The sequence below is a fragment of the Dendrobates tinctorius genome, unplaced genomic scaffold (assembly GCF_039654945.1).
Source record: "Dendrobates tinctorius isolate UK_male_01 unplaced genomic scaffold, ASM3965494v1 ptg000126l, whole genome shotgun sequence".
Lineage (NCBI taxonomy): Eukaryota > Metazoa > Chordata > Amphibia > Anura > Dendrobatidae > Dendrobates > Dendrobates tinctorius.
This window is the reverse complement of record NW_027361794.1, coordinates 11,391,331-11,417,992: the sequence shown is the minus strand read 5'-3', so window position 1 is coordinate 11,417,992 and position 26,662 is coordinate 11,391,331. Positions and strand designations below refer to the sequence as shown.

General features: G+C 46.5%; 1 protein-coding gene across 1 annotated transcript in view; it reads left to right on the top strand.

The window, feature by feature from the left end:
* The window catches only part of LOC141047343 (uncharacterized), an 85,975-nt gene that overhangs the window by 31,945 nt on the left and 27,368 nt on the right, over positions 1–26,662 (top strand). The gene's annotated exons all lie outside the window — the stretch shown is intronic.

The window sequence follows — 26,662 nt, the reverse complement described above, 5'->3', positions numbered from 1 at the left end:
AGAGGACTGAAAATCCTCCAAAAAATTTCAAAACCCAGCAGAAGGTAGGTAGCGATGTTTACCTGCCCAGCCCTCCAGACAAATGCAGCAGGCCCATGTATTTAAGATGGCGGTAATACAGGTGCAAAAATACTGAAGAAATAACTATTTAGTAGGCCGAGAGTGGTTGTTTAATCAGTATTTTTGCACCTGTGTTACAGCTATCTTAGCCTGCTGCATCCTGCTGCATTGGTCTGCAGGCTTGGCCAGGTAAACACCGCTGCCTTCCTTCTGCTGGGGTTTGAAAAATTTTGGAGGATTTTCAGTCCTCATTTAGTTGCTTTGTTGTTTAGTATTAGGACTCACATGTGTGAGGACCCTTGACGCGGGTTGCAAGCTTGCATATCTTGGCCAAAATTTTTTATATGTATTTTTCTGCACTTTATTTTTCAGTTGTATAAAAAGAGAACCTAAGTCTGAGCTATGTAGATTGAAGGTCAAGAGTGGTTGTTTCATCAGTATTTTTGCTCCTGTGTTACCGCAATCTTAACTACATGGGTCTGCTGCATCCTGATAGTGCATTTGTCTGGAGACCTGGGCAGGTAAACATCGCTGCCTTCTTTCTGCTCTTTTTTATCTAAGTGGTGAAAAAAAAAAATGCCAAACCTTGTAAACAAAAAAAATTGCCCCATTTTCCGAAACCCGTAGCGTCTCCCATTTTTGTGATCTTGGATTGGGTGAGGGCTTATTTTTTGCATGCCAAGTTGATGTTTTTAATGATATCATTTTGGTGCAGATATGATCTTTTGATCGCTCGTTATTGCATTTTAATGCAATGTCGCGGTGACCAAAAAACGTAATTCCGGCGTTTTGGCTTTTTTCTTGCTACGCTGTTTAGCAATCGGGTTAATCCTTTGTTATATTGATAGATAGGGCGATTCTGAACATGACAACACCAAATATGTGTATGTTTGAATTTTTTTATTGTTTTATTTTGAATGGGTTGAAAGGGGGTGATTTGAACTTTCATATTTTTTACATTTTAATAAACTTTTTTTTACTTTTGTCATGCTTCAATAGTTTCTATGGGGGACTAGAAGTTGCCATAACTCGATCGGCTCTGCTACATACAGGCGATAATCAGATTGCCTGTATGTAGCAGAATTGCTCATTTGCTATGAGAGCCGTCTACTGGTCTACTCAGCAGTCAGGCACTGAAAACCATAGAAGTCTGCAGGAGACCTCTGGTTGTCATGCCGGCCCATCAGTGACTCACTATCACATGACGGGGTCATCGATACTTGACTTAAATGCTGCTGTCAGGCTGTGTGCCCACGATGCGATTTTTAAGCGTTTTTGCCGCGATTTTCGGCACGAAAACGCTGCGAAAACATTTAAAAATCGTGTACAGAACGCCTCCCATGCATTCCTATGGCATTCCGCACATGCTGTGCTAATGCTGCGCTTTTTTCCGCGGCGGAATCGCATCGCGGAAAAAATCACAGCATGCGCATTCTTTTGTGCGGAATCGCAAAGAATTGCCGCGATTCCGCACCCATAGAAATGCATGAGAATCGCTTACTTCCCGCATGTGGCTATGCACACCATGCGGGAAGTTAAGCGTCTCATGTGCGGTTGGTACCCACGGTGTGGAGGAGAGGAGACTGTCCTCCAGGCCCTTGGTACCATACCCCTGTAAAAAAAGAATAAAAAATAAAAAATCGATGTATATTTACCTTCCGGCGTCCCGCGATGCATTCCCGGCCTAAGCGTTCCCAGTAATGCCTTGCGGCAAGGCCCTGTGATGACGTAGTCTCGCGTGACTCTAGCGGTCTCGCGAGATCGCTATAGTAACGTGAGACCAACGTCATCACAGGTCTCGCAAGGCATTACTGGGAACGCTGAGGCCCGGGATGGCAGCGTGGGACGTCGGAAGGTAAATATACCCCGATTTTTTTATCATTTTTAACATTCTATCTTTTACTATTGATGCCGCATAGGCGGCCTCAATAGTAAAAAGCTGCTCACACTTGTCAAACACTATGTTTGACGAGTGTGACCAACCTGTCAATCACTTTCCAAGCGATGCTTCAAATCGCTTGGAAAGTGCTTGAGAAAATCGCGACAAAATCGCTAACAGAATCGCGGTAAAATCGCGGTGAAGTCGCATGGAAAAAAACCCGCGATTTCTGGGAAGGAGTCCGGTTTTCACTGTGTGTTTTAAAACGCTACGTGGGCACATAGCCTCAGAGTTTGACAGCGGCACATGTCAGGTGTTCAAAACAAGCGTAAAAATATAGAAACATAAATAAATCAGTATTAGGATGTGTAAAAAAGAGAAATATGTTATTTTTTTAAGAAAATGTAATATACAATAAATTAAGTGAATTAAATTTTTATTAAAAAATATAAGTAAATCACAGAACCTGAAATACTTACCGGTATATATGGGCTTATATTAGAATCCCTTATAACCAACTGGGAAAGATAAAAACAAAGGAAAAAGGGAGGAATGAAAAAACAAGCACCAAACAACTAATATCCCACAATGTAAAGTCAGAAAAATACAGAAAAAAATAAAAGCTTTTATTTAAACTGTAATATTAGTCACATTTGATCTGTGTCTCGCCCAGAAAAAAGTCATCATAGTGTCATTCCCTGTAATAAACATGTAGAGGAGTAAATGATTACGGAGAGACCTTCCATTGTTAGAATAGTAGCAGACAAAGATGTTTTCCAATTTTCCTGACTATCCGGATGTCTAGAGGATCTTTACCATAGGAGATTAAAGTGCAGATAGGCTATCTTGTGACCAAGTATTATGAGGAAACCTTTTAAAAAAGGGAATTCAAAAAACAAATAAGACACATTAACCCCTTAGTGACAGAGCCAGTTTGCAGCTTAATGACCAGGCCAATTTTTACAATTCTGACCACTGTCACTTTATGAGATTATAACTCTGGAACGCTTTCATGGATCCCGGTGATTCTAAGATTGTTTCTTTGTGACATATTTTACTTCATGTTACTGGTAACATTTCTTCGAGATGTCTTGTGTTTATGTATGAAATAAATGGAAATATTTTGCAATTTTAAAAATTTTTATGCCCTTAAATCAGAGAGATGTGTCACACAAATTTCTTAATAACTAACATTTCCCACATGTTTACTTTACATCAGCACAATTTTGGAAACAAAATTTTTTTTTGTTAGGAAGTTATAAGGGTTAAAAGTTGACTATTGATTTCTCATTTCAACAACAAAATTTACAAAACCATTTTTTTAGGGACCACATCATATTTAAAGTCATTTTGAGGGGTGTACATGACAGAAAATACCCAAAAGTGACACCATTCTAAAAACTAGACCCCTCAAGGTGCTCAAAACCACATTCAAGAAGTTTATTAAGCCTTTACGTGCTTCTCAGAAACTAAAGCAATGAGGAAGAGAAAAAAATTAACATTTAACGTTTTTTGCAAAAAATTTACTTCAGGACCAATTTTTTTTATTTTCACAAGTGTTAAAAGACACGGCAGAGCTCGCAAGGGAATGAGCGCTGTTTGACTTTTTCAATGCAGAATTGGTTGGAATTGAGATCGGACGCCATGTCACGTTCGGAGAGCCCCTGATGTTCCTAAACAGTGGAAACCTCCAACAAGTGACTCCATTTTGTAAACTAGACCCCTTAAGGAACTTATCTAGATGTGTGGTGAACACTTTGAACCTTCAAGTGCTTCACAGAAGTTTATAAACACAGAGCCGTGAAAATGATTTTTTAGCCCGCTCTTTTTTATTTTCCAAAGGGTAACAGGAGAAATTAGACCCTAAAAGTTGTTGTGCAATTTGTCCTGAGTATGCTGATACCCCATTTGTGGCAGGGAACCACTGTTTGGGCGCATGTGAGAGCTTGGAAGGGAAGGAGCGCCATTTTAGAATACAGACTTTGATGGAATGGTCTGCGGGCGTCATGTTGTGTTTGCAGAACCCCCTGATGTGCCTAAACAGTATAAACCCCCCACAAGTGACCCCATTTTGGAAACTAGACCCCCCCAAGGAGCTTAACTAGATGTGTGGTGTGCACTTTGAACCCCCAAGTGCTTCACAGAAGTTTTATAACGCAGAGCCGTGAAAATAAAAAAGTTTTTTTGTTTTCCACAAAAGTGATTTTTTTTAGCCTCCAATTTTTTATTTTTCCCAAGGGTAACAGGAGAAATTAGACCCCCAAAGTTGGTAAATAGTGGAGACCCCTCAATTCTTACTCCAACCCTAACCCCAACACACCCCTAACCCTAATCACAACCCTAACCCTAATCCCAACCCTAATCCCTAATCCTAATTCTAACCCTAATCCTAATTCGCCCTAACCCTAATTTTAACCCTAGCCCTAACCCTAGCCCTAATTCCAACCCTAACCCTTAATCCAACCCTAACCCTAATTCTAGCCCTAACCCTAGCCCTAACCCTAATTATAACCCTAACCCTAATTCCAACCCTAGCCCTAACCGTAATTCCAACCCTAAAACTAATTGCAACCCTAAACCTAATTCCAACCCTAACCCTAGCCCTAACCCTAATTCCAAACCTAACCCTAATACCAACCCTAATTCTAACCCTAGCCCTAACCCTAGCCCTAACCCTAACCCTAATGGAAAAACGGAAAAAAAAAATTTTTTCTTTATTTCATTATGTTTGCCTAACTAAGGGGGTGATAAACGGGGGGGTTATTTACTTTTTTTTTATTTTGATCACTATGATAGTTTATCACAGTGATCAAAATGAATGAATGGAATCTGCCAGCCGGAGTCGGCAGATTCGCGACTGGCGCACTGCGCATGCACCCGCCATTTTCTTCCGGATCCAAGATGGCGACACCCACCGGAGGACGCCGGCGGGTCAGAGGACCACCCGGAGGGGATCCAGGACCACCGGGAGGTACAGGGGGGGATCGGGAACCCTATTTCTCTCTCCTCTGATGTGCGATCATCACATCAGAGGAAAGAGAAATTAAATGCAAAATCGCGGCTTTTTTTGCGATCACCGTTATAGGGTTAATAACGGCGATCGCAAAAGCGGGGTCAGTAAAAACCGACCCGATTCATGTTCTCTGGGGTCTCGGCTACCCCTGGCAGCCAAGACCCTGGAGAAAGTCCGACACTGGGGGCGCTATTTACTTACTCCACAGCGCCGTGAATTAACGGCGCTGTGGTTTAAGTACCCTTAATTACTGCCATTAAAAGGCGTATCGGCGGTCGTTAAGGGGTTAAAATCATATAGAACTGTTTTATTTAAAAAAAAAAGTGTAGAGAAGGAATTTTACAACACACCTTATAGGAAAGGGAAGAAAGTGAGAACTTAATTTAGACCATTAGGACGTAAGGTATTTAATAGCCAGATCCATTTAGCTTCTAATTGTGACAAGATCTTTTTCCAGTCTCCATCCCTGTTGGTAACCAGGACCCTTTCGATGCCAGAGACATGTAGTAAGCTGGAATCACAGTTATGTTTCATCTTGAAATGTCTCGGCAAGGGTTTTATTTGAGTCAGGTCTTCATTTTTTTTAGAAACGTTAAGGTCCAAAACACGTTCACTTACTCTGCCTCTAAGTTTCCTTGACATGAGTCCTAAATATTTTAGCTTGCAAGGACAAGTGCAAAGTAGATGGCAAACTCTGTGTCACATGTTATGTGATGGATAATGTTGTAATTGACACTTCCATCACTCGAGCTAAATGTCAATGTCCTCTCCATATTTACGACAACAAAAAAATCCCCATTTAGGGCCCTTCTTGCCAAAGTAGTTACGTGTCTTGTCATTCTCATAATGGCTTCTTACCAGATTATCCTTGAGATTCTTATATCTTCTTTAGGTGATCGATAATTTTTGCGTAATGTATCCTTTGAGGGCAGGCTCTCAGGAGAGAAGGGGCCAGAATTTGTCTAATGCATCTCTCATCATTTTCCAATTGGTGTTATGCTGCAAGATGAATCAGACCTCTAGGGTATATTCCTTCTTAACTTTTGGTTGCAATAACTCTGGGGGTATTCTGACTCATGGATATGTAGAACGTATGGTGCCTGGATAGACCTCTCTTTCTGGGCCCCTTCCGTATCGACCTGTACTCACGTTCATACCGATTAATCAGACAGCTTAACTCAGCCACGATCTCATGTAAGAAGACTCCAGGAAAAGAGGGATGCTTTAACTGAAATTCTTGTATTATGATGAAAGCAGCAGGTAAAAAGCAATATTCTTCAGAGGACATGTAACAGGATGCATACAGATGGAGGGACGATCACAAAATGGAGAATGAAGGAGGGAACATACATACATCACAGGACTACAGGGAGAGAGTTGGGACAAAATACAGGGAAAGGCAAACTTCTGCCTAGCAACAAGGATACAACACAAGCAATGCAAATATTAAATGATTTCCCAAGTCGTGGGACATGACAGGGGGTATCTCTTGCCCTCCTGCAGGCTTTGCGGATGATTCTTCTACTATATCCCCTCTCTCTAAATCTGTTGGATAATTCTCTAGATTGCTCCAGGAAAGTTCTTTTTTACAAACAGTTCCTCCAGAGCCTGAGGAACTCACCTGTGGGGATGTTATTAATCAGGGGTCTTGAATGTGAAGATTTTGCACATAATTGGGAATTAACCGCAGTTTCCTTTCTAAATAGCTTTGTTTGCAAGTTGTTATTAACATCTTTAATGGTGGACATATCAAGGAAATCCATATTGAATTAATTATAGCTACTGGTTAGTTTGATATTCAGGGGATCTTCATTTAAATCCTGTATGAATATTAGGAGTTTCTTCTCCGACCCCTGCCAAATTAGAAATATGTAATCAATAAAGCATAACCACAGTTGGACTTTCTCAATATTCTTTACGGTATTGAATAAAAAGATGTCCCTCTACCACAGCCCCAGGAACAGATTAGCATAGGAGGGTGCAAAGGCCGCCCCATGGCTGTCCCCTGGAGATGCAGGAAGAAGGACCCCTTAAATGTGAAGAAGTTGTGTGTTAGTACATACCCCAAAGAAAAGCAATCAATTCCCGGTCATGGGTGCCCATAGAGAGGAAGTATTTTACTGCCTGAAGGCCTTCCTTATGTTTGATACATGTGTAGAGGGCTTCAATGTCTAAGGATACCAGCCACATGTCTTGTTCCCTGTTGATGTTATCTATTTGTTATCTATTACAAATGGAAGGCCCAGGATGATCTGCAGGTGTGGCATGTGCTCCACGGTGGAACGCTAGGGATTATAGACGGTGATATCGGAGCGTACTCCTAATGAAAGGCCAGGTAAGTCACTATAACTGCACCTCTTACGGTGGGATACTGGTATGCACAGTCTGATCATGGAGTCTAATGCTACCTGTTCAGAGACACCGTCCAAGGACTGGGTCTTGTAAGTCTTTGTTAGGGTCGGCGGAACGCACCAGATATAAATAATAGGAGGTGCGTTCGCCGCCCAGGGTCCACTGTGCGGTAGATGGTAAGACTGCTGCTGGACAATGGCAGATGCACCAAAAGGTAAGTACTGCGCTCGGGTTAACTTCACCCGAACGCTAAGAGCGGCTCTGTTAAGACACAGAGTCGCTTTACAATAAAGACTGTAAGGACGCTGGCCCTGTTAGCCTCACAGGATGACCAGCGAGTGGCGTTGCAGCCGCAACCGCCAATGGATGCTGCTACCGCAGCGCGGCAGTAACTATAGCCGCTGCACGACGGCGCCGGAAGGCCGGACACCGTTGGACGCTAGTGTGCAGTGCAGGAGGCACAGTGGCGTGTAGCTTGCCACAATCTGGCGCTGACTAACCAACACTCTGTCACCATTCATATTATCAGAGGGAAGGGGTTTCTTAATAAGTCAGTCACCAGTCCATGCATCCGTCACCATACACACACAGCATAATATGCTACACTAGCGCATGGCCGAGCCGCCATGCGGGCTTTTTATAGCCATGCGCTTCCGGGACCTTCCAGTACCCTGGAAAGAACCAGATTCGACGCAGGTCCTGAGCATGAGACCCCTGCTCTCCAGTGAGAGGTCACCTTGCGGGCATGCCCAGTAGCACGGCATGAGGACTTAGCCTCTGGAGCGGTTCCCTGCAGAGCAGGTTACGCTACCATTGCTGCACCAGAGGTGGCAGCAACATCCAGGCTTTCAGAGCAAGTCTGAGCAGCACGCCTGGCTCGCCGTGATTGCTGAGCAGCACTCGGAGGAGAATGGGAGACCGCTGGATGTCTGGCTCTGGATTCCTGCTGTGCAGTGTCAGGAATCCAACGCTTAACATTACCCCCCCTCCTAAGGCCCCTCCCCTCTGCTCTTCACTGCGCTCAAAAGCCGCGATCAGGAGCGGTGCGTTTTCCACCGGCTCCCAGGTCCAAGCCTCGGGCCCATGACTCTTCCAATCCACTAAATAAAATTTTTTGCCACGGACAAACCTGCGCCCTACGATGGCATTAACCTCAAACTCGACAGACAACAAGTCTGACGACCCGACCGATGACTTAGAAAACCGGACCATGTGAACTGGTTTGAGGAGGGACACATGAAACACGTCCGAAATGGCTAGATGTGGTGGAAGGGCCAGGCGGTAAACCACCAAGCTAATTCGCTTGAGGACCCTGAATGGTCCAATGTAACGCGACGTGAAATTAGGAGACTCAACCCGTAGTTTAATGTTTCAGGTGAAGAGCCACACCATGTCGCCAGGGGAGAAGCTTGGAGCGGGTCGCCGGTGCGCGTGGGCGGACGCCCTCATCCTTTCCTTAGAGGCACGGATAGCATCCTGAGTGCGATCCCAAATGTCCAGGGCCTCCACTGCCCAGTCTGCCACCCTGGAGTCAGTGGAGGACACTGGCATCGGGACAGGGATGTGTGGATGTTGGCCGTAGTTTAGGAGGAAGGGCGTCTGACCAGTGGAGTCAGCCATCGCATTGTTTAGGGCAAATTCAGCCTAAGGTAGCAAGGATGCCCATTCATCCTGCCTGGCAGAGACAAAATGCCGTAAGTAGATGACCAAGGTCTGATTGGCTCTCTCGACCAAGCCATTCATCTCGGGCTGATAAGCGGAGGACAAATTTAGCTCGATGCTGAGTAAGCTGCAGCGCTCCCTCCAAAACCGAGACGCAAACTGGGGCCCTCGGTCACTCACGATTTTGTCCGGCATGCCATGCAAACGGAATACGTGCTTAATGAACAAAGTGGCAAGACCACGAGCGGAAGGCAAGCGTGCGAGTGGCACCAGCTGCACCATTTTGGAAAAATGGTCTGTGACCACCCAGATGACCGTACTGCCACCAGACTTGGGCAGGCCAACTATGAAATCCATGCCAACCATCTCCCATGGTCTATCCGCCACTGGCAAGGGATATAACAGCCCTGCCGGCCTTTTTCTAGAGGGTCTGTTCCGAGCACACGAGACGCATGCTTGCACATATTCCCTGACATCTCGAGCCATATGCGGCCACCAATATGACCTTGCCAGGAGTTCGGTGGTCCGTTTATTACCAAACTGACCACCCACCCTGCAGGGTGGCGAGGAACTCCGGCCGTAGATGAGGAGGCACCAAGGTCTTGCCCGGTGGCACTGACTCGAGTGAAACTGGAGCCACAGTCGTAAAACTCTCCGGCGGGAGAATAAGCTGAGGCTCAGCCTCTCCCTCTTCCACCGAAACCACCGAGCGTGAAAGAGCATCCACACGGACGTTCTTCTCTCCGGAGAGATAATGCAGGGTGAAGCGGAAGCGGGAAAAGAAGAGCGACCACCTAGCCTGACGGGAGTTGAGGCGCTGGGCAGTCTGCAAATAGACCAGATTTTTGTGGTCCGTGTATACCTGGAAGGGAAACCGAGCCCCCTCCAGGAGATGTCTCCACTCAGAAAAGGCCAACTTCATGGCCAGCAGCTCCCTGTCACCGATGGAGTAATTCTTCTCCGCCGGTGAGAAGGTCTTTGAGAAGAAGCAGGGATGCTTCCGACCTTAAGCATCCTTCTGGAAGAGGACTGCTCCTGCACCGATGGAAGAGGCATCTACCTCCAGTATAAATGGCTTGTTCACATCGGGACGATGTAGGATGGGAGTGCCAGCAAAGTGGGATTTGATAGACAAGGCCTTGGAGACCTGTTCAGACCAAGCATTAGGGTTAGCTCCTTTCTTGGTGAGAGCAACCAAAGGAGCCACCAATGTGGAGAAGTGCGGTATAAACTGGCGGTAATAATTTATGAACCCTAAGAAGCGCTGCACCGCTTTGAGAGAATGGGGTTCCTGCCAGTCCATCACCGCTTGTAGTTTGGCCGGATCCATAGCCAATCCCTGGGCCAAGATGATGTAGCCCAGGAACGGCAAGGACTCCTTCTCAAACTGACTTTTCTCCAGCTTGGCGTATAGAGAGTTCGCCCGTAGACGGTCGAAGACCCTGCATACATCTCTCCGGTGAGTGGTCAAATCTGGCGAAAAGATGAGTATGTCATCCAGATAGACCACCACCGAAGTAGAGAGCATGTCGCGGAAGATGTCGTTGACGAAATCTTGGAAAACAGCTGGCGCATTACACAGGCCGGAGGGCATGACCAAATATTCATAGTGGCCATCCCTGGTATTAAAGGCTGTCTTCCATTCGTCTCCCTCGCGAATGCGTATCATGTTGTATGCCCCCCGTAGATCTAGTTTCGTAAAGATCCAGGCCCCTCACAACCTGTCAAACAGTTCAGAGATCAGCGGAAGAGGGTATTTGTTCTTTACTGTTATGGCATTGAGACCTCTGTAATCAATGCAGGGACGTAACTCTCCGCTCTTCTTCTGAACGAAAAAGAACCCTGCACCAGCCGGCGACACCGACTTCCTGATAAAACCTCTAGCCAGGTTCTCCCGGATATATTGTGACATAGCTTCTGCTTCGGGGAGTGATAGGGGATACACACAACCCCTAGGAGGTTCTGTGCCTGGCATGAGGTCTATCAGGCAATCATATGGGCGGTGTGGCGGGAGTGTCTCCGCAGATTTTTTGGAGAAGATATCCGCGTACTGATGGTAGGATTTGGGAAGCGCAGAGAGATCCGCAGGCACTTCAGTGGAAGCCACCTTCAGATACCTTCCCTCACAATCCTTGCTCCAAGCCAGTATTTTCACTGATGCCCACTCGATATGAAGAGCGTGGCAACGGAGCCAGGGAAGACTAAGCACCTGGTCAATACCATCAGGCAAAATGAGCAGGGACAAGATCTCTCGATGGGAAGGAGAAATAGAAAGCCCGAGTGGAACTGTCTGATGGGTTACCTGAGTGGGCAAATGCACCTCATTAACTACCATGATGGTCAGTGGTTGAGGCAGCAACACCTGAGGGACAGCGTGTTTCTGGACGAAGGTTGAGGACATAAAATTCCCTTCGGCCCCGGAATCCACGATAAACTCTGCCTCCCAGGTGAAGGGACCACTGTCTAAGGTACCCCAGAATACCAGTTTGGGTGAGAAGGGTTTCATGTTGAACTGACCACCTCCTATGACCACAGGACGTAGGCGTTTTTTCGCCCGCAAAGGACACGTGCTAGCCGAGTGACCTAATTGTCAGCACTGATAGCAACGTACATAGCTTCGCACCGGTGGTGGCTTGGAGTCGGTGCGAGACACCTCCATAGGTTCAGAGGGTATGAGCTCCTGTGCAGGATATTTCAGCGCCTCAGTGAAAGTGGGAGCCAAATTAACCCTTTGTCTGGATTGTGCACGTTCCAGCCCGCGCTCCGTAAACCGGAGGTCAATGCGGGTGGAAACTGCAATCAATTCCTCCAGACTTGTGGGAACTTCTCTAGTAGCTAGAGCATCTTTTACATGCCCAGCCAACCCTCTCCAAAACACCGGGACTAATGCTTTGTCCAGCCACTCTAATTCGGAAGCCAATGTCCAAAACCAGACGGCATAATGGCTGACCGAGAGTGACCCCTGTGTTAGGCCTGTTTCACACTTGCTTTTTTTTGCAGCGCGTTTTTCCCGCAAAAAAACGCATTGAAAAACGCATACAAAAGCATACAACTGCTGCGTTTTTTTCAAGCATTTTTATGAGCATGCATAAAAAAAACGCAGCGTTTTTATGCGTTTGTATGCGTTTTTAGTGTGTTTTTACCGCGTTTGCGGTTTTTTCCAACATTAGGTGGCCCCTCACACTAACCCAAACCATGACTTTACTAACCCTAACCCTGACCCTAACCCTAACCCTAACCCTGACCCTAACCCTAACCCTAACCCTTAACCAAACCATACTTAACCCTAACCCTGACCCTAACCCTTAACCAAACCATACCTAACCCTAACCCTGACCCTAACCCTAACCCTGACCCTAACCCTAACCCTGGCCCTAACCCTAACCCTAACCCTTAACCAATCCATACTTAACCCTAACCCTGACCCTAACCCTAACCCTGACCCTAACCCTTAACCAAACCATACTTAACCCTAACCCTGACCCTAACCCTAACCCTAACCCTGACCCTAACCCTTAACCAAACCATACTTAACCCTAACCCTGACCCTAACCCTGACCCTAACCCTAACCCTAACCCTGACCCTGACCCTAACCCTTAACCAAACCATACTTAACCCTAACCCTAACCCTAACCCTGACCCTAACCCTTAACCAAACCATACTTAACCCTAACCCTGACCCTAACCCTTAACCAAACCATACTTAACCCTAACCCTGACCCTAACCCTAAACCCCCTTAACTAACCCTAACTTTACCCAAACCCCTAAATTCCATTGTCTAAACTAATGGTAAAAAAAAAAACGCATGTGCAAAAAAACGCATACATAAGCATGCCAATGCGCACATATGCTCACCATAGACTTATAATGGGTGTCTTGCTGTAAAAAACGCATTGCGCGCGTATGCGTTTTTTTGAGGCAAATCAGACGCACAAAAAATGCAACAAGTTGCATTTTGTGCGCCCGAGCGCATACCGCAAAAAAACGCATGAGCGGTAAAACGCGTACAAACGCATGTGTATGCGCACATAAGCGCATCCCATGCAAAGTATAGGAAAAAAAAACGCATGCGCTATTTAGCGCTAAATTACCGCGAAAAAAAACGCAAATGTGAAACCAGCCTTAGGGACAGAAGTTGAAGAGAGGTGTCGTGTGTGATCCGTGGTCCCAAAAAGACCTGCTTCAGGGCCGCGAGCAACAGAGCAGAAGCCTGAACCACAGGATCATCACGTTCCCACAATGGTGTAGCCCACTGTATTGCCCGGCCAGACAAGAGTGACACAATAAAGCCCACCTTAGCCCGCTCTGTAGGAAACCGTGCAGCCAGTAACTCAAGCTGAATTGAGCACTGGCTCACGAATCCCCTACAGGTGGCGCTATCACCCGAAAACTTGTCAGGAAGCGGGAGGCGAGTAACTGTCGGCGTGGGCAAAAGTGTGGGCACACGTGTGACAGCCTCAGCAACTGTCTGAGCAGCAGCTAGTGCAGTATTCGCAGCTGAGTTGGCGCTCTCAATAGCCGCCAACCTGCTCTCCAGCTGCCGAATATAGCGCTGCAACTGCTGCACGTCTGCCATTACCAGCCAGACTCTGGCACTAGTGTAATGTTAGGGTCGGCGGAATGCACCAGATATAAATAATAGGAGGTGCGTTCGCCGCCCGGAGTCCACCATGCGGTAGATGGTAAGACCCCTGCTGGACAATGGCAGATGCACCAAAAGATAAGTACTGCGCTCGGGTTAACGTCACCCGAACGCTAAGAGCGGCTCTGTTAAGACACAGAGTCGCCTTACAATAAAGACTGTAAGGACGCTGGCCCTGTTGGCCTCACAGGATGACCAGCGAGTGGCGTTGCAGCCGCAACCGCCAATGGATGCTGCTACCGCAGCGCGGCAGTAACTATAGCCGCTGCACGACGGCGCCGGAAGGCCGGACACCGTTGGACGCTAGTGTGCAGTGCAGGAGGCACAGTGGCGTGTAGCTTGCCACAATCTGGCGCTGACTAACCAACACTCTGTCACCATTCATATTATCAGAGGGAAGGGGTTTCTTAATAAGTCAGTCACCAGTCCATGCATCCGTCACCATACACACACAGCATAATATGCTACACTAGCGCATGGCCGAGCCGCCATGCGGGCTTTTTATAGCCATGCGCTTCCGGGACCTTCCAGTACCCTGGAAAGAACCAGATTCGACGCAGGTCCTGAGCATGAGACCCCTGCTCTCCAGTGAGAGGTCACCTTGCGGGCATGCCCAGTAGCACGGCATGAGGACTTAGCCTCTGGAGCGGTTCCCTGCAGAGCAGGTTACGCTACCATTGCTGCACCAGAGGTGGCAGCAACATCCAGGCTTTCAGAGCAAGTCTGAGCAGCACGCCTGGCTCGCCGTGATTGCTGAGCAGCACTCGGAGGAGAATGGGAGACCGCTGGATGTCTGGCTCTGGATTCCTGCTGTGCAGTGTCAGGAATCCAACGCTTAACATTACCCCCCCTCCTAAGGCCCCTCCCCTCTGCTCTTCACTGCGCTCAAAAGCCGCGATCAGGAGCGGTGCGTTTTCCACCGGCTCCCAGGTCCAAGCCTCGGGCCCATGACTCTTCCAATCCACTAAATAAAATTTTTTGCCACGGACAAACCTGCGCCCTACGATGGCATTAACCTCAAACTCGACAGACAACAAGTCTGACGACCCGACCGATGACTTAGAAAACCGGACCATGTGAACTGGTTTGAGGAGGGACACATGAAACACGTCCGAAATGGCTAGATGTGGTGGAAGGGCCAGGCGGTAAACCACCAAGCTAATTCGCTTGAGGACCCTGAATGGTCCAATGTAACGCGACGTGAAATTAGGAGACTCAACCCGTAGTTTAATGTTTCAGGTGAAGAGCCACACCATGTCGCCAGGGGAGAAGCTTGGAGCGGGTCGCCGGTGCGCGTGGGCGGACGCCCTCATCCTTTCCTTAGAGGCACGGATAGCATCCTGAGTGCGATCCCAAATGTCCAGGGCCTCCACTGCCCAGTCTGCCACCCTGGAGTCAGTGGAGGACACTGGCATCGGGACAGGGATGTGTGGATGTTGGCCGTAGTTTAGGAGGAAGGGCGTCTGACCAGTGGAGTCAGCCATCGCATTGTTTAGGGCAAATTCAGCCTAAGGTAGCAAGGATGCCCATTCATCCTGCCTGGCAGAGACAAAATGCCGTAAGTAGATGACCATGGTCTGATTGGCTCTCTCGACCAAGCCATTCATCTCGGGCTGATAAGCGGAGGACAAATTTAGCTCGATGCTGAGTAAGCTGCAGCGCTCCCTCCAAAACCGAGACGCAAACTGGGGCCCTCGGTCACTCACGATTTTGTCCGGCATGCCATGCAAACGGAATACGTGCTTAATGAACAAAGTGGCAAGACCACGAGCGGAAGGCAAGCGTGCGAGTGGCACCAGCTGCACCATTTTGGAAAAATGGTCTGTGACCACCCAGATGACCGTACTGCCACCAGACTTGGGCAGGCCAACTATGAAATCCATGCCAACCATCTCCCATGGTCTATCCGCCACTGGCAAGGGATATAACAGACCTGCCGGCCTTTTTCTAGAGGGTCTGTTCCGAGCACACGAGACGCATGCTTGCACATATTCCCTGACATCTCGAGCCATATGCGGCCACCAATATGACCTTGCCAGGAGTTCGGTGGTCCGTTTATTACCAAACTGACCACCCACCCTGCAGGGTGGCGAGGAACTCCGGCCGTAGATGAGGAGGCACCAAGGTCTTGCCCGGTGGCACTGACTCGAGTGAAACTGGAGCCACAGTCGTAAAACTCTCCGGCGGGAGAATAAGCTGAGGCTCAGCCTCTCCCTCTTCCACCGAAACCACCGAGCGTGAAAGAGCATCCACACGGACGTTCTTCTCTCCGGAGAGATAATGCAGGGTGAAGCGGAAGCGGGAAAAGAAGAGCGACCACCTAGCCTGACGGGAGTTGAGGCGCTGGGCAGTCTGCAAATAGACCAGATTTTTGTGGTCCGTGTATACCTGGAAGGGAAACCGAGCCCCCTCCAGGAGATGTCTCCACTCAGAAAAGGCCAACTTCATGGCCAGCAGCTCCCTGTCACCGATGGAGTAATTCTTCTCCGCCGGTGAGAAGGTCTTTGAGAAGAAGCAGGGATGCTTCCGACCTTAAGCATCCTTCTGGAAGAGGACTGCTCCTGCACCGATGGAAGAGGCATCTACCTCCAGTATAAATGGCTTGTTCACATCGGGACGATGTAGGATGGGAGTGCCAGCAAAGTGGGATTTGATAGACAAGGCCTTGGAGACCTGTTCAGACCAAGCATTAGGGTTAGCTCCTTTCTTGGTGAGAGCAACCAAAGGAGCCACCAATGTGGAGAAGTGCGGTATAAACTGGCGGTAATAATTTATGAACCCTAAGAAGCGCTGCACCGCTTTGAGAGAATGGGGTTCCTGCCAGTCCATCACCGCTTGTAGTTTGGCCGGATCCATAGCCAATCCCTGGGCCAAGATGATGTAGCCCAGGAACGGCAAGGACTCCTTCTCAAACTGACTTTTCTCCAGCTTGGCGTATAGAGAGTTCGCCCGTAGACGGTCGAAGACCCTGCATACATCTCTCCGGTGAGTGGTCAAATCTGGCGAGAAGATGAGTATGTCATCCAGATAGACCACCACCGAAGTAGAGAGCATGTCGCGGAAGATGTCGTTGACGAAATCTTGGAAAACAGCTGGCGCATTACACAGGCCGGAGGGCATGACCAAATATTCATAGTGGCCATCCCTGGTATTAAAGGCTGTCTTCCATTCGTCTCCCTCGCGAATGCGTATCATGTTGTATGCCCCCCGTAGATCTAGTTTCGTAAAGATCCAGGCCCCTCACAACCTGTCAAACAGTTCAGAGATCAGCGGAAGAGGGTATTTGTTCTTTACTGTTATGGCATTGAGACCTCTGTAATCAATGAAGGGACGTAACTCTCCGCTCTTCTTCTGAACGAAAAAGAACCCTGCACCAGCCGGCGACACCGACTTCCTGATAAAACCTCTAGCCAGGTTCTCCCGGATATATTGTGACATAGCTTCTGCTTCGGGGAGTGATAGGGGATACACACAACCCCTAGGAGGTTCTGTGCCTGGCATGAGGTCTATCAGGCAATCATATGGGCGGTGTGGCGGGAGTGTCTCCGCAGATTTTTTGGAGAAGATATCCGCGTACTGATGGTAGGATTTGGGAAGCGCAGAGAGATCCGCAGGCACTTCAGTGGAAGCCACCTTCAGATACCTTCCCTCACAATCCTTGCTCCAAGCCAGTATTTTCACTGATGCCCACTCGATATGAAGAGCGTGGCAACGGAGCCAGGGAAGACTAAGCACCTGGTCAATACCATCAGGCAAAATGAGCAGGGACAAGATCTCTCGATGGGAAGGAGAAATAGAAAGCCCGAGTGGAACTGTCTGATGGGTTACCTGAGTGGGCAAATGCACCTCATTAACTACCATGATGGTCAGTGGTTGAGGCAGCAACACCTGAGGGACAGCGTGTTTCTGGACGAAGGTTGAGGACATAAAATTCCCTTCGGCCCCGGAATCCACGATAAACTCTGCCTCCCAGGTGAAGGGACCACTGTCTAATGTACCCCAGAATACCAGTTTGGATGAGAAGGGTTTCATGTTGAACTGACCACCTCCTATGACCACAGGACGTAGGCGTTTTTTCGCCCGCAAAGGACACGTGCTAGCCGAGTGACCTAATTGTCAGCACTGATAGCAAGTACATAGCTTCGCACCGGTGGTGGCTTGGAGTCGGTGCGAGACACCTCCATAGGTTCAGAGGGTATGAGCTCCTGTGCAGGATATTTCAGCGCCTCAGTGAAAGTGGGAGCCAAATTAACCCTTTGTCTGGATTGTGCACGTTCCAGCCCGCGCTCCGTAAACCGGAGGTCAATGCGGGTGGAAACTGCAATCAATTCCTCCAGACTTGTGGGAACTTCTCTAGTAGCTAGAGCATCTTTTACATGCCCAGCCAACCCTCTCCAAAACACCGGGACTAATGCTTTGTCCAGCCACTCTAATTCGGAAGCCAATGTCCAAAACCAGACGGCATAATGGCTGACCGAGAGTGACCCCTGTGTTAGGGACAGAAGTTGAAGAGAGGTGTCGTGTGTGATCCGTGGTCCCAAAAAGACCTGCTTCAGGGCTGCGAGCAACAGAGCAGAAGCCTGAACCACAGGATCATCACGTTCCCACAATGGTGTAGCCCACTGTATTGCCTGGCCAGACAAGAGTGACACAATAAAGCCCACCTTAGCCCGCTCTGTAGGAAACCGTGCAGCCAGTAACTCAAGCTAAATTGAGCACTGGCTCACGAATCCCCTACAGGTGGCGCTATCACCCGAAAACTTGTCAGGAAGCGGGAGGCGAGTAACTGTCGGCGTGGGCAAAAGTGTGGGCACACGTGTGACAGCCTCAGCAACTGTCTGAGCAGCAGCTAGTGCAGTATTCGCAGCTGAGTTGGCGCTCTCAATAGCCGCCAACCTGCTCTCCAGCTGCCGAATATAGCGCTGCAACTGCTGCACGTCTGCCATTACCAGCCAGACTCTGGCACTAGTGTAATGTTAGGGTCGGCGGAATGCACCAGATATAAATAATAGGAGGTGCGTTCGCCGCCCGGAGTCCACCATGCGGTAGATGGTAAGACCCCTGCTGGACAATGGCAGATGCACCAAAAGATAAGTACTGCGCTCGGGTTAACGTCACCCGAACGCTAAGAGCGGCTCTGTTAAGACACAGAGTTGCCTTACAATAAAGACTGTAAGGATGCTGGCCCTGTTGGCCTCACAGGATGACCAGCGAGTGGCATTGCAGCCGCAACCGCCAATGGACGCTGCTACCGCAGTGCGGCAGTAACTATAGCCGCTGCACGATGGCGCCGGAAGGCCGGACACCGTCGGACGCCAGTGTGCAGTGCAGGAGGCACAGTGGCGTGTAGCTTGCCACAATCTGCTGCTGACTAACCAACACTCTGTCACCATTCGTATTATCAGAGGGAAGGGGTATCTTAATAAGTCAGTCACCAGTCCATGCATCCATCACCATACACACACAGCATAATATGCTACACTAGCGCATGGCCGAGCCACCATGCGGGCTTTTTATAGCCATGCGCTTCCGGGACCTTCCAGTACCCTGGAAAGAACCAATCAGATCCGACGCAGGACCTGAGCATGTGATCCCTGCTCTCCAGTGAGAGGTCACCTTGCGGGCATGCCCAGTAGCACGGCACAAGGACTTAGCCTCTGGAGCGGTTCCCTGCAGAGAAGGTGGCACTACCATTGCTGCATCAGAGGTGGCAGCAACATCCAGGCTGTCAGAGCAAGTCTGAGCAGCACACCTGGCTCTCCGTGATTGCTGAGCAGCGGTCGGAGGAGAATGGGAGACCGCTGGATGTCTGGCTCTGGATTCCTGCTATGCAGTGTCAGGAATCCAACGCCTAAAGGCCCTTTTACATTTAGCGATGCACCAGCGATCCGACCAGCGATCCCACCCGGTCAGGATCGCTGGTGCATCGTTAAATGATCGCTAGTGAGCTTTCATACAGAAAGACCTCACAGCGATTCAGCAGCGACGCAGCGCACGATACTTACCATTCACACACAGCGATCCTGCGTCCTCCCGCCCGCCTCCAGCGTCGCTCGTCGTCACAGCAGGAAGTCTCAGCAGGAAGCGCCCGACGAGAAATGGAGCCGGACATTCTCGCGCGATCAGTGATGGACAGCGGGGGAGCCGGTCGCTGGTAAGTATCACACATAGCGATATCGCTAGCAATATCGCTATAACGTCACAAAACCAGTGACGTTTTAGCGATATTGCTAGCGATATCGCTTAGTGTAAAACCCCCTTAACAGTCTTAATGATTGTCATTGGCCACAATATTTCCTTATGTGAATTCATGAAGGTTTTTTAGACCTATTCTCTCCTATCCTGTTTAATTTTAAGGCAAAGAATCTCCAGAGGTTCTAGTTCTTCCACCAGGAAAAACAAAACAAAACAGAAAATGTGCTACATGTAATGCTAAGTTACATGAGACACAGCTGTGTGCTGAATGTATTAGAAAGATCCTAAAGAAGGAGCAGACCTCATTCATGGCTGACATGAGGTCTATAATTAGGGAAGAAGTGTAAAGCACAGTTTCCAGTCCAGATCCCCCTCAGACAGTACAGGTCATGTCCCATCATAAGAAAGCCAGTTGGGAAATGGAAGTATCATCAGAGAAAGATGAAGGTTCTTATTATTGTGACCAGTATCCAGAGAGCAGAGAGGAAATGCCTCAGGTTCTCCCAGAGGAAAGGAAAACTAATATTTTTCATCCGACGATACAGATGAGCTCTTATGGGCAGTATGCAGTACAGTGAAAACATAGGACGCGCAAGTGTCTGGCTCAATACAGGATGACATGTTTGGGGGCTGAGAACCCAGAGAAACAGAGTCTTTCCGGTTATCAAACACATTAGAGCCATGATAATGGAAGAGTGGGGGGATCAAAAAATAGCTAAAAAAATACCCTCCTACTATTTACAATTTTAATTAAAATCTTTAGAAAAGGGGCTTATCATATCAGAGATACAATGAGGGGAGGAGAGGTGATCTAGCCCTATTATAGCCGATCACTCACCCTGTCTCACTGCAGAGGTTGACACCCTAAGATTGCAATATGGTGTGCCCGCTCAATGCTGGCTTACTCTCAATGACCCAAATACACCCTACATATAGCACACCAATGTACAGCATTAATTAGACAACAATATGTGTGCTGTAACAAAAACAAATCAAAAACATATTGATGTCTCACATATTCCAGGCCATGTATGTATTTGATGTTTCTGGTTTAGCAATATTTGCACCTCTGACTATTATTTCTGTAGACCAGTGATTATATGGTGCTCATCTCCTAAACTAATGGCCTTGGATATGCTAGCTAGCATGTTTGAGACAGTATACCTACTGTTTGAGCACGGACACCAAACACAGATTTCACCAGGAAGTCAGTGCTACTGTTTGGATTCAGCCCCCCAAACACCAGGTGTTTGTCGCGCTGTCATGTACAAACACTGCATCTGATCAGCGGTAAAATCATTGCCACTGGTTACAAAGGCACGTTTTCTACACTTTCATATGACAGCATGAGCCAGCAGCTGTGATCCGAGGTAATAAGTTTATCTGCGGTCACTGGCGTCAGCTGATGGGACTACTGCTCCCATCAGCCGACACCTGCTGCCATTAATAACAGTATTCATCAGCTGGCTCCTTTGCTGTAAATAAATATTTTAAAAAAAGAACACCATGGGTTCCCCTGTATTTCTGCTAACAGCCATGCAAAACTGACAGCTGGGGGTTGCAACCCTCGGCTGTTAGCTTTAGCAAGGTTGGTTATCAAGAATAGAGGGTTCTCCATGCTGTTTTTTTAAATTATTTAAATAAATAATTGAAAAAAGCTGTGTGGGGTCCCCCCATTTTTGACAAGCAGCCTTGCTAAAGCTCACAGCTAGGGGCTGGTATTCTCAGGCTAGTAAGGAGACATGGATATTGGCCCCCCTAGCCTAAAAATAGCAGCCTGCAGCCACCCAGAAAAGGTGTATCTATTACATGCGCCAATTCTAGGTGCGTTGCCCAGCTCTTCCCACTTGCCCTGTAACATTGGCAAGTTAGGTAATATTTGTGTGCTTGATGTCCCTTTGCATTGTCCGGTGACATCAAGCCCAGAGGTTAGTAATGGAGAGGCGTATATAAGACACCTTTCCATTACTGATCCTGAAAACAAGAAACCAGGTTTCATACTCATCAAGGTTACCACGGGTCACTTAGGCTGCATTCCCAGCCAGGCCAATGAGCTACTGTGACCTACCTCTGGTGAGATCACTGCTAGCACAGTGAGAAAAAGTCTCAGGGTGCAGAGGCGAGTTCACCTCTGGACCTCTACACTTGCAATTGGACAGCGGACGAGGAGGGGGAGGATTGTGCATGCGCATCAATAGAGAGCGTGTAAGTGCTATCTTGGAATTTGCCAATATTACAGAAAGCCCAATGAAGTTTATGTATTATTAAGAAATAGTTTTACATATTTCTAAATTGGTTTATATCTATCTATGCCCCTCTATAATGCTATTTGTACTAGTATTTATGTCTTGTTAGAGTGTTATATACTTCTTATTTGGTTGAAATGTAGATTGCCATGTTGTATCAGAGTGCTACAACCATTATAAGGTATAATAAGTACAGTATAAAAAAAAATTAATTTGTGGTCAGGCCTCACAAGACCCGCATGACTAACAGTCCCATTTTGCAACAGGAAATTTAGAAAAAAAGGTTTGTGAAGATGGCGGCACATAGTGACTCCGCACTACCAGATCGCTAAGAGTTTTTGACGTTTTTGGTGTTATAGAGGGATTGGGAGGTAAAATATTACTCAGATAGCAAAATTGGCCAGTACCGTGTGAATATATCCATCATTTCTCTGCAGTATGCATGGTAAGGTGTAATTAGTCTTACCTAGTTGCTAATATTTCGCTAGGCTGGCTTTACAAGCTGGTCTCATGGGGTGGCTTTTGCTTAATCAAGGCCTCGCTGAATAACGTCATTTTTGTAGTGCCGACACATAATCTTTTCATTTCTAATGCTTGATGGTCAAAGAGTTTGTCCGTTGAACAAATGTGGTATCGCTCATATGTTGCTTTCTCATTTATAAGCATTAACACACTCACACACACACACACACGTACTCACACACACTTCCCTCCCGATGCGATAGCATCGGGCACACCTCTAGTAATATATAATATAAAAAAAGTATAACATTAACCCCTTCACCAACTTGAGTTTTTCCATTTTTTGAGTTTCAGCTTTTTGCCCTCCTTCTTCCCAGAGCCATACATTTTTTATTTTTCCATAAATATGCCCTTGTGAGAGCTTGTGTTTTTGTGGGACGAGTTGTAGTTTTGAAGGACACCATTGGTTTTACCATATCATGTACTGGAAAATGGGAAAAAAATTCAAAGTGTGATAAAATTGCAAAAAAAGTGCAATTCCACAATAGTTTGCTTTGTTTTTACCATGTTCAGTAAATGACTTGCCAATATGATTCTCTAGGTCATTACGAGTTTGTAGATACCAAACATGTATAAGTTCTTTTTTATTTAATTGGTGAAAATAATGCCAAAGTTTGCAAAAAAATAAATAAATAAATAAATTGACACCATTTTCCAAGACCCATAGCGCCTCCATTTTTCGTGATCTGGGGCTGAAGGAGGGCTTACCATTTTGGTGTAGATACGATCTTTTGATCGTCTGTTATTGCATTTTAATTCAATGTTGTGAAGATTGAAAAAAATGTAATTCTGGCATTTTGATTTCTTTTCTCATTCCACCGATTACAGATCAGATTATATCTTTTTATATATTGAGAGATCGGGCAATTCTGAAAGCGTCAATACCAAATATGTGTATTTTTTCATTGGTGTATTTTGAATGGATCAAAAGAGGGGCGATTTGAACTTTTATATTTTTTTACATTTTTTTATACATTACCGTTCAAAAGTTTGGGGTCACACAGACAATTTTGCGTTTTCCATAAAAACTCATACTTTTATTAATCAACTGAGTTGCCAAAATAATTTACAATCTAGTCCAGACATTGACAAGGTTCGAAAAAAAGATTTTTATTTGAAATAATAATTTTCTCCTTCAAACTTTGCTTTCATCAAAGAATGCTCCCTTTGCAGCAATTACAGCATTGCAGACCTTTGGCATTCTAGCAGTTAATTTGCGGAGGTAATCTGGAGAAATTTCACCCCAAGCTTCCAGAAGCCCCTCCCACAAGTTGGTTTGGCTTAATGGGCACTTTTTGCGTACCATACGGTCAAGCTGCTCCCACAACAGCTCAATGGGGTTGAGATCTGGTGATTGCACTGGCCACTCCATTGCAGATAGAATACCAGAGGCCTGCTTCTTCCCTAAATAGTTCTTGCATAATTTGGAGGTGCGCTTTGGGTCATTGTCCTGTTGTAGGATGAAATTGGCTCCAATCATGCGCTGTCCACAGGGTATGGCATGGCATTGTAAAATGGAGTGATACCCTTTTTTATTCAAAATCCCTTTTACCTTGTACAAATCTCCCACTTTACCAGCACCAAAGCAACCCCAGACCATCACATTACCTCCACCATGCTTGACAGATGGCATCAGGCACTCTTCCAGCATCTTTTCAGTTGTTCTGCATCTCACAAATGTTCTTCTGTGTGATCCAAACACCTCAAACTTGGATTCGTCTGTCTATAACACTTCTTACCAATACTCCTCTGTCCAATGTCTGTGTTCTTTTGCCCATATTAATCTTTTCCTTTTATTATCCAGTCTCAGATATGGCTTTTTCTTTGCCACTCTGCCCTGAAGGCCAGCAGCCCGGAGTCGCCTCTTCACTGTAGACGTTGACACTGGCGTTTTGCGTGCACTATTTAATGAAGCTGCCAGTTGAGGACATCAATTTCTCAAACTACAGACTCTAATGTACTTGTCTTGTTCCTCAGTTGTGCAGTGGGGCCTCCCACTTCTCTTTCTACTCTGGTTAGAGCCTGTTTGTGCTCTCCTCTGAAGGGAGTAGTACACACCATTGTAGGAAATCTTCAGCTTCTTGGAAATCTCTTGCATGGAATAGCCTTCATTTCTAAGAACAAGAATAGACTGTCGAGTTTCACATGAAAGTTCCTTTTTTCTGGCCACTTTGAGCGTTTAATGGAACCAACAAATGTAGTGCTCCAGATTCTCAACTAGTTCAAAGGAAGGTCAGGTTTATAGCTTCTCTAATCAGCCAAACTGTTTTCAGCTGTGCTAACATACTTGCACAAGGGTTTTCAAGGGTATTCTAACCATCTATTAGCCTTCTTACACAGTTAGCAAACACAAAGTACCATAAGAATACTGGAGTGATGGTTGTTGGAAATGGGCCTCTATACACCTATGAAGATATTGCATTACAAACCAGCTGTTTGCAGCTAGAATAGTCATTTACCACATTAACAATATATAGAGTGTATTTATGAATCATTTAATGTTAGCTTCATTGGAAAAAACTGTGCTTTCAAAAATAAGGAAATTTCTAAGTGACCCTAAACTTTTGAACGGTAGTGTATTTTTAAAAAACATTTTTCTCACTTTTTACTGGCTTCAATAGTGTGCGTGGGACACGAGAAGCTGTGATCAGCCAATCGCCTCTGCTACACATACCAGGACTTCAGCCTGCAGTGTGTAGCTAAAATGCTCATCTGCTCTCTAGAGAGAGAGAGAGTTTTTTTTGTATGTGCCAGAATGGAAAACGCAGCTGCGGATCCGCAAAAACAACTGACATGCTGCGGAAAATAAACCGCCGCGGTTCTGCGCGGAATTTTCCGCAGCATGTGAACAGCGGTTTTTATTTTGTATTGGTTAAAATGGTATTGTACACTGCAGCAGAATCTGCTGCGGATCCGCAGGGCCAAATCCGCTGCAGATCCACACCAGAATCCGCAACATGTGCACATACCCTAAAATTGTCAACTTGCTCCTTTTGAGGTAGTCTATTGTGGATTTTGACGTGTGTTTAGGATCATTATCCATTTGTAGAAGCCATCCTCTTTTCATCTTCAGTTTCTTTACAGATGGTGTTTTGTTTTATCAAGAATATATTGAAATTTCATTGAATCCATTGTCCCCTCTACCCGTGAAATGATCCTCGCTCCATTGGCTACAGCACAACCTCAAAGCATGAATGATCCACCCCCATACTTAACAGTGGGCGAGATTTTCTTTTCTTGAAATTCTGTGCACTTTTTCTCCACACATACCTTTGATAATTGTGGCCAAACAGTTCTGCTTTAACCTCATTGATCCACAGGATTTGTTTCCAAAATGCATCAAGCTTGTTAAGATGTTCTTCCATGAAGGACATATTTGTGCATGTGTCTCTGAACAGTAGAACAATGTACCACAACTCCAGAGTCTGCAAAATCTTTCTGAAGGTCTTTTGCAGTCAAGCCGGGGTTCTGATTTGCTTCTTTAGCAATCCTACGAGCAGCTCTTGCTGAAACGTTGCTTGATCTTCCAGACCTTATCTTGACCTCCACTGTTCCTGATAACTGCCATTTCTTAATTACATTTAGAACTGAGGAAAGGGCAACTTGAAGAAAACGCTTTGCTATCTTCTTGTAGCCTTCTCCTGCATTGTGGGCCTCCACCATTTTCATTTTCAGGCAGCTGCTTAGAAGAACCCATGGCTGCTGTTTTTTGGCACAAGGGTAAAGGCTGTGTTTTTATAAAGCTGGGAAATGTTCATCACCTGGTTTTTCCTAACGATGATAGTGAACAAGCCATAACCCTAACACGCTAATTAAGGTCTGAAACCTTGGAAAAAATATCTCAGCACACAAATCTCCAAGGGTGCCCAAAGTTTAGCAACATCCCATTTTCCTTTTTGCAATTATTAAATTGTAAAAAATGTCTATGTATATATTTTATTTTTTATTATTATTTTTGCCTAAAATAAAAAGGAAATGTGTCATCTTACATGTAAGGACTATTAGAGATAATTTCATATTCAACTTACTTAACAGTAGTTTTGACCCAGGGTGCCCAAACTTTTACATGCCACTATAAAAGTTTCATCC